The sequence below is a fragment of the Neopelma chrysocephalum genome, unplaced genomic scaffold (assembly GCF_003984885.1).
Source record: "Neopelma chrysocephalum unplaced genomic scaffold, ASM398488v2 Primary Assembly neopelma1_96809, whole genome shotgun sequence".
Taxonomy (NCBI): Eukaryota; Metazoa; Chordata; class Aves; order Passeriformes; family Pipridae; genus Neopelma; species Neopelma chrysocephalum.
The window spans coordinates 49,928-60,991 of NW_020925453.1; positions in this window are offsets into that span (position 1 = coordinate 49,928).

Sequence of the window (11,064 nt, forward strand, 5' to 3'; positions counted from 1 at the left end):
TCAGGCAAAATGTCCGCTTTATTAGAAGAAAAGACATCTTTTATAGTGCTTATGTCACTCAGACGTGATTCTTTTCCACAGTAGATTGGATACATAAGGAAAACATACTTTGTTGTACAGTGTTAATTGGATGTCAACAGGTGGTCATAGGAGATGAGAAAACTTGTTCACCTGCCAAAAACTCCTCCTTGACCTTGGCACCAGGCCTCCTTTGTTCTAACTGTAAAAGTAGTCGCCATATTAGCTACGCAGTAGTTTTTACTGTCTGCACCCAGCCATGACAAGGCAAGACTCACAGAAATGCAATAGAAATTGTTCACACAATTTGTATCCTCCCAACACCTTTCTGATACCTAATACGATACACCGTCCAAGCTATATCTAATAAATTACTGATCTCTCTCTTCTCACCTGCCTTTTGCAACTTTTTCCTTATATCATCGGCAGACTGACCTATGAACAAATAGACCAAGTGTGTTTTCCCGATCTCCAAATTGAGGTCCACACCTGTATATTTTCATATAGCCTCTTTCAGGCTATTCAAGAAGTCTGTCAGGGATTCATTTTTGTCTTGCTTTACCTCATACATTTTTGACCAATTTACTGCTTTTGGAATAGTATGTCTTAAACCATACACCACCTGTATCAGGGGTTAATTACGCTGATACTTTTGGTCTGTGTTCACCCCAACCACCTGTAAAAGTTTTGTTCTTTCCCTGCCAAGTTATGAGAAAACAAGCACTGATAAAACGGGAACTTTGTCCTTGATGGGAGTTTTTGTATAAACTATATTTAATTGGTGTTCTGTGATTGGCTAATCGTTCTCCAAGGACATTTGAAGGAGAGACTCAAGAGGAGATGATGAAGTAATGCCCGTAGACTTAATTAAAAAAGACTCCCCTGAGTGCAGTACGCAGGCGCAGGGAAAGCCACGCGTGCGCAGAAGAGATGCACTTACATAACCAAGGGGATGGGTCTGAGGGCCTCTGGCTGGGTGGTGCTAGCCACACTGACCTAGGTTGAGGTCACTCAGTTAGTTAATTGTATAAAAAAGCAGATAGCTCTTTCTTGGAGGAGAGCTAGCTTCACATCAAGGACAATGTTGCCTTTTGGCGGGGACGCCTGCCAATTTGTGAACCTACTGACTTTCCAAGGATGCAACTTCTGCTATTGGTAATTATAGGCATGCTTGGTCGGTAAGATAACTTTATGGGCAACAGCTGGGTAACTGGGGAGGTTGTGCTGGGGGCTTATTTCTGTCTTCCTTCCTCTCTTTTGGGTTTGTTCGTTTTGTTGGCCACCTCTTGGTAATAAATTTCAGTTTTGTTGAGCTTGCAATGGTGTCATGGTTTCAAGATTTCAGTATGCTCAAATCCTCCCTAATACACCACCCAATCCTGATAGTGTTTCAGTGCTTTCATTTTTTCTGGTGAATTGGGATCCCATTTCGGATCCTCTAAAGGGAATATATCTTCAAGCTCCCCTGTGAGTTTTCCAGATGCTAGTAGTAGCTCAATCGCAGTTCGAGCAGCTTGCTTAACCATTTCTTTCACTGTGCTATCAAGTAATATATCCATTATAGCCTCCAGATCATACCAGTCCAGATTTTGTGTTCTTATTGCTCTTTCTACATAATTAGTTACCTTCTCTGGGTTCTCTCTATATTCCCCAACTGAGACCTTCCACTGTTGTAACTCAAGCAGAGAAAAAGGAACTTTTATCAAAATTGGTCCTTGGTTACTCATGGCCTGTCTCGGGGGAGCCTCTATGACAGTTTTTTCTTTTTTAGTTCTTGTTCTCCTAGCCACCGGGCTTGGATCCAACAGAGCCTTGTGCACCCTTCTCCCCCTTCCCCTTGCAGCTGCAGCAGAAACTTTTGCTTTTGCTTTTGCTATGGGAGCCACGGGCTCCTTCCTCCTCAGAGGTGATGTCTGAATCGTCCTGTCCTGGGTTGAGCAGCCCCCCCGGGGGCCCTAGGTTAGAAATGGTTAGTCCCAGCTAAGATTCTGGCCAGGGGGACCAATAGCAGCTGTGAAATTAGATACCACAACAGCCGGAAGTTGTTGGCAGTGTCAGTGTTTGTCCATGCGTGTGTGTCGGAGAGTGTGTGAGAGAACCGAGGGTGGCAGGGTCCCCCCTCTCAAACTCGGGGAGGGGGCCCTGGGCCCCACAGCCCTGGCTAACCCAGAGCTGGAGGCAGAGTGGAGTGTTGTGAGGGAGAGAGAGACTCACAACCGTTGAGGTAAGAGGGAGAGAGGCAGGCCCCTTGCGAGGAGGTTAGGCCCTCTTTCCCCCCCCTTGCAGCTAGGCTGCGGGGCGCTTGGGACAGTTCATAACTGGACCGAGCTGCCTGTGGCTAAAGCTATGGGGGCTTTTTTCCCCCCACTGCATATGAGAGGCTGGTGGGGGTGAATTTAAGGCTCAATATTGGAGCTGAGCCAAGGAGACGGGCTGGAGGAAGCTCAGTTGCCGGGAGAAACAGTTGTGATTCATTGCAACAGTTGGAAGAACTCCAGGCAAGAATTGGAGACAGGCCAAAGGGCTCGGGAGTTGCCCCGTGGTGGTTTAGACGGGGGGCAGCTGAAAACTGATGGCGGAGGAATGATTTCCAGGACGCGTGCACGTGACAAGCCGAGCTGAACTGCAGCAGCTAGGGAACAGAGAGAGAGAGCCAAGAAGCAGAAGGCATTTCTGGGGAAGAAATCTTCACAAACCAAGGAGGAAGGACTCAGAGCTATCTTCTTGGACCTCGTGATGAAGATGAGACCTCAGCAAGGAGCTGAGACTGGTGAGGGGGTGGTCAGAGGAACCCTTTTCCCTGATACCCCAATGAGAGAGAGACTGCTTAACTATCAGCCTGAGGGCTTCTCCTGAACTGATATGGGGGGGTTCAAGGGGTGGTAGAGACTGTTAATATTGTATATAATTTGCCTATAGTATTTATTTTGTATAGTAATAAATTGTATATATTCCTTTCCCCTATACTGAGTTGTGCCTGTCTGAAAATTTCTCTTCAGTGTTGAGGCAAACTGTGGGGGGGAAGCTTGGATATTGGAATTTTGAGGGGTCAAACCCCCACATGTCCTCAGAGGCTTCTATATCTGTGTCAGTGAAATCACTATCTCTAGTTTTGATTTTCATGCTTGAGGCATCAAAGGGGGGAAGGCCCCCCCTTTGCCTCCTCTCAGAGGCCGGGAGTGACTTGCTCCTCCTGAGGGAACTCGTTCCCTGATGATATGGGGGAAAAGCTGGAAACGCAAGGCCTGGATGCCCCCCTTCCGGAATGGGAAAACCTGCATACCGGGGGGGGCAGTTGGAATGACCCCACCCTCAGTGTACCCTGTGGGGGGGTAAGGGCCGTAGGGAACTGGAAGTTGGAATGTAGAAGAGGTGGCTCTGCCTCCACCCATAATGGCAGAGCCAGAAGCACCGGTGTCAATTGAGGGGGCGATGGCTATCTCCGCTCCTCCTCCTGTGGCGGCTGCCACTTTGCCCAAGGTATACCAAGGTATTGTGGGCAGCCAAGTTGGCACCGCTTGTAGCAGGTGGAGTGTTCAGACACAGGGCGGCTCGAGTCCATGCCGGTTGCAGCCGCAGAGTGGTCTGTGCCTGCGCTTGCTGGGGTCCCTGTCCCATCCACCAGACCTGCTGGAGTCCCTGCTCCAGCACTACTTCCCCCAGGACCCGTGGTTGTGGCTCCCACCGCAGTGTCCACTGGACATCCAGTCCTCGTCTGTCTGGTGGTAGTAGCCCCCATCACTGCTGCTCTGGTAGCAGTAGCTCTGGTAGCGTCTGCTCCTGCCGATCTGGCAGTGCCTGCAGTGCTGCAGTGCCTGCAGCCCCAACAACAACAGACCCAGCGCCTGCCTGACCCGCGGCAGTGCCGGCCTGTCCAGTGGCACCCAGGCTTCCTCCTCGCAAATCGAGAGCAATTAAAAGATCTAAATCCTCGTTTGTCGGGCTATTAACATAAATTTGACTGATGGGATCACATTTACCACGGTGTTTCCTCTTTTCTCTCTCCAAAGCCATTTCTGAGAGCTCTGCCTCTGGTTTATATTCCCTCTTCCATTCCGGACAATTTTAAAAAACCAGAAACAATTCAGCATGCACTACTTCATTCCTCCTTATGGAGGATCGACATGAGCTGTAACACTATTCATTTGAAAAGATTCAAACTTCAACCAAGTCTCCCCTTCATGCAGCCCATGCAACGGCCACATATTTATAGATAGCCTACATAACTCCCGCCTCTTTAAAGATGTTTCAGGACCTGTCAAATGCCTCCAGTGCCACAAAACCAAGGCTAAAGGAGGTCCTTTTGGGATCTCCTCCTCTCGGGACTCGACACAACCCATAATGACAAATACCAGGCAGGAAGAAAACTTCCCAGCGCCGGATTTGAACCTGTGGCCTCAGGATTACCACACAGATGCTCTCTCCGCACGCTACCAGTGACTTCAAGCAAGGGCAGGTTTTTTTAATGCAGAAAAGGCATCCCTTTTCCTTTCAGCTGTACCAAGCCAACACAAAACCCCTGAGTAACCGAACCATCCTGGCCCTGTCTTTACAGAAGCTGTGCGGGGGAGGGGGGGTGGTGTCTTCCAGCCATACCCCCTTAACCATTACAGGTCAGTCAATCTGCCTGCCCAGATGAACCACTTTTCGCCCACAGAATAGGAAAACACCGACTTTTGCAACAACACGGGGGCCTGAAGTCACACTTCCCAGTTCACTGTATTCCCCAATTTCCGGGAAAAACCCACTTTACAGTTGCTAGCAAAGTTAACTCTAAAAGAGCTGCTCTTTTATTTCACCTGTGCCCAGGATTGTTAGGAGCTGGGGCTTCTCAGGATCGGTGCGGAAACCCTTCAAATAAGTGGCGCCAGAAGAAAAGGTCTCGCAGGATGAAATGGCTCGATCCAAAGAAGTTGCAGGTCCAACAGCTTCCAGGGTGCTGGATTCCAATTTCCACCTTTTGGAGTGCCAAACTGTAACCTAAAGAGATCGCAGAGAAAAATCTCCAGGCCAATTTAGTGTATAAGATAAGAAAAAGAGCAGGTCGTTTAATCAGGCCCTCAGGCCCAGGGGAATACACACAACGTGTGCGCACCCTGGGAATGGTTCTACAATTTTATAATATGACCTGTCCAATCCCAGATTTATCCACCCCCCAGTTCTGCCCCCTGACACACCCCTTTGGGAATTGGGTCTGGGGTCTTTGGGACCCCTTCTTCCTCATCTTCGTCTTCCCAGCAGTGAAAGTCTCTGGTGGCGAAAGTGTAAATGACAGAGTTGTTGGAAATTATATAACTTTCCTAATAATTTTTCTAATTAATAGTTTTAATTAACTTTTTAATTAATTGTTTTAATTACTCATAAGCAGTGTATAATCATATGCAGTGTGTTAGTCTTAAGCAGTGTAATTTTCCACTTTTAGCAAGCATGTAGCTAAGTTTCTTTTCACAGACTGTTATTGTTAGTTTGATTATTAGATCACCAAAACTTTAAGTTTTGCTAAACTAACCCTGATAAGCTTCAATGAACAAAGCCTGAGGGAGTTTAAGACTGGACCCCCAGGATCCTAAATTTATGGCCCTCCAAGGACATGTTGAAGTAACCAGAAGATAAAGAAGAGACCAACAAAAATGATTCATTTCAACCTGTCTGAGAAAAAGATGATAAAAGGACTGAAAAATGTGGACTAATTAGCCTGAGAAGCGAGAAATCAATAACCATTAGCTGATAGAATCCTAATTAATGAAGAGAATAATGTAATTTAGAAGCAATGAACATTAATTTCTTTGTTTGCTAAAAATGTATAAATAAGTGAAAAGTTTTGAAAGTGGTGTGTGTGGCTGGAATTATCTGCTATGCACCCTGGCCAGAATAAAGTAATGCCTCCTTGCTAATACTAAAAAATAAGCATTAGTGAGTTTCATTTATCCTGTCATTTTTGGAGACTGAGTGGTTCCTGTGTTAAAGAAACTTCCCTGTCTGACCATCCAGGACCCATTCTGGCAGTCACACTCTCACCACCTAAGCTGGGACAGAGGCCCCTTTGCAGCTACACACACCACACAGTCAGAGACTGAAATAATGGCCCATCTTCGCGAACGAAGATTTGGGGAAAGGTGTTTTACCTTTCCAGCCTGCGCAATGGATTTTTTAGGTGAGACACAGCCTGCGCTGAACTGAGCCCACCCTTTAATCCTAAGGTTCATCTGCCGGGGCCAAGCAAGCTTGGACAATGGCAGTGAGGTCCTCAGGACGTAGGTTTGTTTAGAGTGTCCTTCTCATAGATGGATGGCCTCACAGGGCTAACGGGTTCCATCTGCCCGGGAGGGACTGGGAATCGAACCCGTGGTCGCAGCAGTGAAAGTCCTGCACGCTAACCACTAGGCCACCAGGGGTCCCTAGAGACTGAAATAGTTAATGGCTTAAACATTGTAAGATCACCAAAAGGCTATAGCAAACCGAAAGAAACAGTTGCTCATCCAGCAAAAGCCTACCCCTCCCTGAATATGCCTACTGCAAGGACGTTCAGATAAGATAAGTTGGTGCTACTGTCCAACTATCCCAGGTGCCGAAGGGCATGCATACCTGAAGCTACAAACTGGATTTCCAGATAAGGGAAGAGGCAAATCCTGCAAGGTGGGATAATCCTTCTTATCATGCCAATGTCCTCCCTTATGCTTTGACTCTACTGTGAAAACCCCTCCAGGAAGCATCGAAGACTGGTGGCAAGTCCAGGGATGTGATCCCTTGTAAAACTCCCTGCCCCAGGGAAGGTACCAGGCGTTCCCACCTGAGTGAGCTTGAAGTGTATAATAACTCATGAAATCTTTGAGTTTGGTGGGGGGCTTCCCCCACCCCAAATGGATCAAGATCATTGCTTCAATCAACAGACATCGAAGCTGCAAATACCAAATTTCATCGCTGGATCTAGCGGGTAGTGACTATACATGTCTTTCCACATTTATCCTTTCTTTCTCTTCCTTTCCTTAAACATACCTTGGGTTACCCTCCCCTTCTGGGACAGGTCATAACACTTGCGTACACCTCCCTTGCATTGCCTTGCCTTTCATTGCTTACCACTCATGTGCTTTTGCCTTGCACACCCACCCCTTGCTTTGCTTTGCCTACCACTCCCTTGCCTTTTCTTTCCCTGCCTACTCCTCCCTTGCTTTGCATCGCCTTGCATCCACATCCCCACCTTCACTTGCCTACCCCTTCCTTACCTGGCCTGGCTTTGCCTTACCTTTCCTACCTATCCTTGCATTTAAGATTTTCTACTGCCCATTGATATTATAATGCAATTGCACCCCTCACCAAAAAATAGACCTTAAGAATAAGCCAATTTTCAACAGTTAAGGCACCTTACATTGTGGAGCTGGTCCAGGTATCATTATAACATCAGCAAATTGACATGTCCCAGATTACCACCCTTATCCTGAAATAAAGACAAAACAGAATAAAAATTTAGCCAGGTTAGTTGAAATTTAGCATGAAATGTGACTTTGCAAATTGTAGTCGCCTGCAAGTAGGGGTCTGTCCAATTGTGGGCAGTTAAGATAAAGGGGAACTATGGCTTGCATGAATGGATAAGATAAGAAACTGACAGGGAAAGACGAAAAGAAGGGCTTTTAGCACGTAGCAAAAGTAATCAATAGCATTGCAAGGGAGATAGGAGATGGGGGGGAAGCATAGTTGCTTGAAATCATAAAGCTTTATGTAACTACTCTATAGTAATAAAAATAGGGGATAGGTAACCGAATGTCTATTTAGATAAGGCAGACTTCATACCAATTCTCAAAGAATGTTTATGGTAGATAATTTTTGAAACTTACTCCTTCCAAATGTATAAAAACTGTTGTTTTTTTTTACTTGGAGGACACGCACTTGGAGGACAAAACCACCTGCATGGCCTCAGCCATAATAAAAGTGGGCTTTACATATTGTTTAGGGATTTCTTTGAATCAATTTGGTGCCCCAGATGGGACGTACCTCCGCTCGTCTGTGAGGCCTTCTAGAACCAGGGACCCTCTGCGCACCCGTAACGTTACTCCGGTGAGGCTCCCCAGGCTCCACGGGAGTGGACAAAGATCCTGTGCAAAGGTATACAAATTCTGAAACACCCTTTTATTTTTCCCTACGGTTTTGGGAAGGAAACCATAAGTCGTACGCTGGTTTTACTGGGTTCTGGCTTGATAGCAGCTAACAAGAACTGCATCCTTCCAATTGCGGGTTCGAGTCCCACTAGCGGGTTGCATGGGCTTTGATTGTGAGTTAGAGTCTCACCAAAGCTATACCAAATTCCTCGGGCTAAGAGGATTTGGAAGAAAGGGATGGATGTTTTTGGGTTTACCTTTGTGGCTGGATTTTGGACTTGGACTCAGAATTGCGATCATTATAAGTCTGGTAATATATTATCTTTGGGTTTGCTTTAAACCATCTGTGGGGATCCCTTGTGTGTATTGATTATATTGTTTGCCTTTGAGTATTGTCTTTTATGCCATAAAATTACTGTTGTGTGTGTTAAGTAAGCAAATATTGGGAATTATATTTGTTTATATTTGTTACTGTTTTACTTCCAACCACAGCAAAAAGACTAACTTCACGTGTTATGGGAGATAGTGGTTTCATTGTTTACAAAACTAATTGGGCAGGAAACTGACTCTAACACTTATTGTTTGCAGGAATTAGACCCGGAAGTTTGCTGGCCCCTTGTAAATGCCACAAACTCCAGGCCTGTCAGCCTCTTTGCTAACAGCAAACGAAAGTGCTAACCCTTATCTGTGCTCAATTTGTAATAATTGCTTACCTCATATATTCATAATCTGCCTTCATTGTTGGCAATTTCAGCACATTAACCTGAGAATAGGGATAGGATTGGCACTGGGGGATTTAGAACTAGAAGACGAAAGCACATGTATTTGTGGAGTGGTATTACAAGGTTGGAGAGTGCGTTGGCAAAGAGTTATAAATTGCATGGACGGAACTTTAGCAAGAGTGGTTGAATTTAGATACTGTTCTTATACAGTGCCAGAGGGCATAACGAGATCTGTATGTGGAACAAGACGAAGGAATAGAGGTGGTTCTCCCTTGTTGGTGTCCAGATTGTGGGGATTACTACCCTGTGTTAGTGGGTACAGTTTATAGAGAGTGTGGAACACCCTAGAAAGGAACCTTTATTTTTGTTCCCAATGTCAGGCTGAAAATTATGGCAAGACATCAAGTTAATAGAACGGGAAGTGCTAAAACAGCTGGCAGAACTGGTTCAAAACCTCCTTGCTTTAAGGACTAGTTGAGCCCATAGATAATTGAAAACTGGTGCTGTGTGGTGTGTGTGGTGTGTGCTAGAGTGTGCGACTGAGACGTGCAAGTAAGCACGAAGCGAGTGTGGAGTCCCAAACTGCGGTTCCACTTCTCTGCGAGGAGAATGGCCAGTAAAGGACAAAGTGACCGGTGTGAAAGGACAGAGTGGGACTGACACGACTGAGACGTACAATTACATACAAAGCGAGTGGGAGCCTGAATTTGCATCTCTGTTGTCCTGCGAAGGGCACGGTCAGAGACAGGCAAAGTGAAAGCTAAAAATGGGAAACCAGCAGGAAAAACAGGAGGTTGATAAAAGCCCTTCAGGGTGTATTTTAACACACTGGAAAGAAATAGGGGGACCCCAGGGCAGGCACAGTAGCAAGAAGACTCTAATCAAATACTGCACTCAATGGTGGCCCTTGTATAAACCAGGGGAAGGTGCAAAGTGGCCAAAGCATGGATCATTAGACTATAATATCTTACTACAGTTATTGTTGGTTTTGCGAAGGGAAGGAAAATGGGATGAAGTAATTTATGCCGATATGTTCTTTGCTTTGAGAGAACACCCAGAGTGGCAGAAAGTGTGTGGCATTAATTTGGCCCCATGAGATCCATTTGTTTTAACTTTAGAATGAGAGAATCAAAAAGAGAGAATAGGGAAACTTAAACGATGTTGTTCATCATGTTCAACAGGACAGAGGTGTTTGAAATATAAGGACAGTGAACCAGAAAGTGGAGTTGATGATTATGTAAATCCCTTTGGAGAAAGGGCAAATGACCTCGCGGAAGATGAGGCTTCTGTCTCCTCCTCAGGGCTGGCAAAGGATGAGGACAGTAAATTATTCCCATCCTCAGGACAGTGAGAGAGGGACAGAGAAAGGGGAAGAAGAAAAACTTCCCTTTCCCCATCGTTCTCTCCTCTGAGCAGGCAAACGCGCAGCAGGATGAGAGCAAGATCTACCTCACTTCGCGCAGGTGCCAGATGGATTATACGAGCCCCTTTAAGGGAAGCTGTAGGTTCTCAGGGACCTATAAGGCTTAAAGTTAATTTCTCTATGGGAGATCTGGAAAATTGGAAGAATATAGAGATGACCCAGTTGAAGTAGTGAAGAAGTTTAAGGCATATATTAAAGCTTTAGATCCGGACTGTGAAGATATTGATTTGATGCTAGATGCTTTGACTGAAACTGAAAAGGAGTTAGTATTGAAGGCAGCCAGGGCACATGCCCAAACTATGTTAGGATCTGATGATGATTTAAATGTTTTCTTTCCACAAGACAAACCATGTTGGGACTATAATAATCCCAACCATTATCAACTTCTCCAGAAATACCGGGGGTGGGTGACTCACAGAATGGAAAATGCAGTTCCCAAAGCTGTAAACTGAGGGTCTCTATATGTGGTAAAACAAAACATCGGAGAAACCCCCAATGAATTTCTAGATCGATTAAGGGAAGCAATGCAAACTTACACCACCCTGGACCCATTAGGGGATCAGGGCAAACAGCAGCTAATCTCACTGTTTCTAGGTCAGTCCTCAGATGACATCTGACGCAAGCTACAAAAGTTAAAAGCTGAAGATCAAAGGGACATTGAAAAACTAATTGAGGAGGCATGGCGGGTATACAGGAACAGGGAAGGGGTAGAAAGACAGAAATTAGGTAAAACTATCACAAAGGCAACTATCGCCACCCTGGATAGGAGAGACTCTCGCTCGGGAAGACCTGGATGACACCCTGGAAA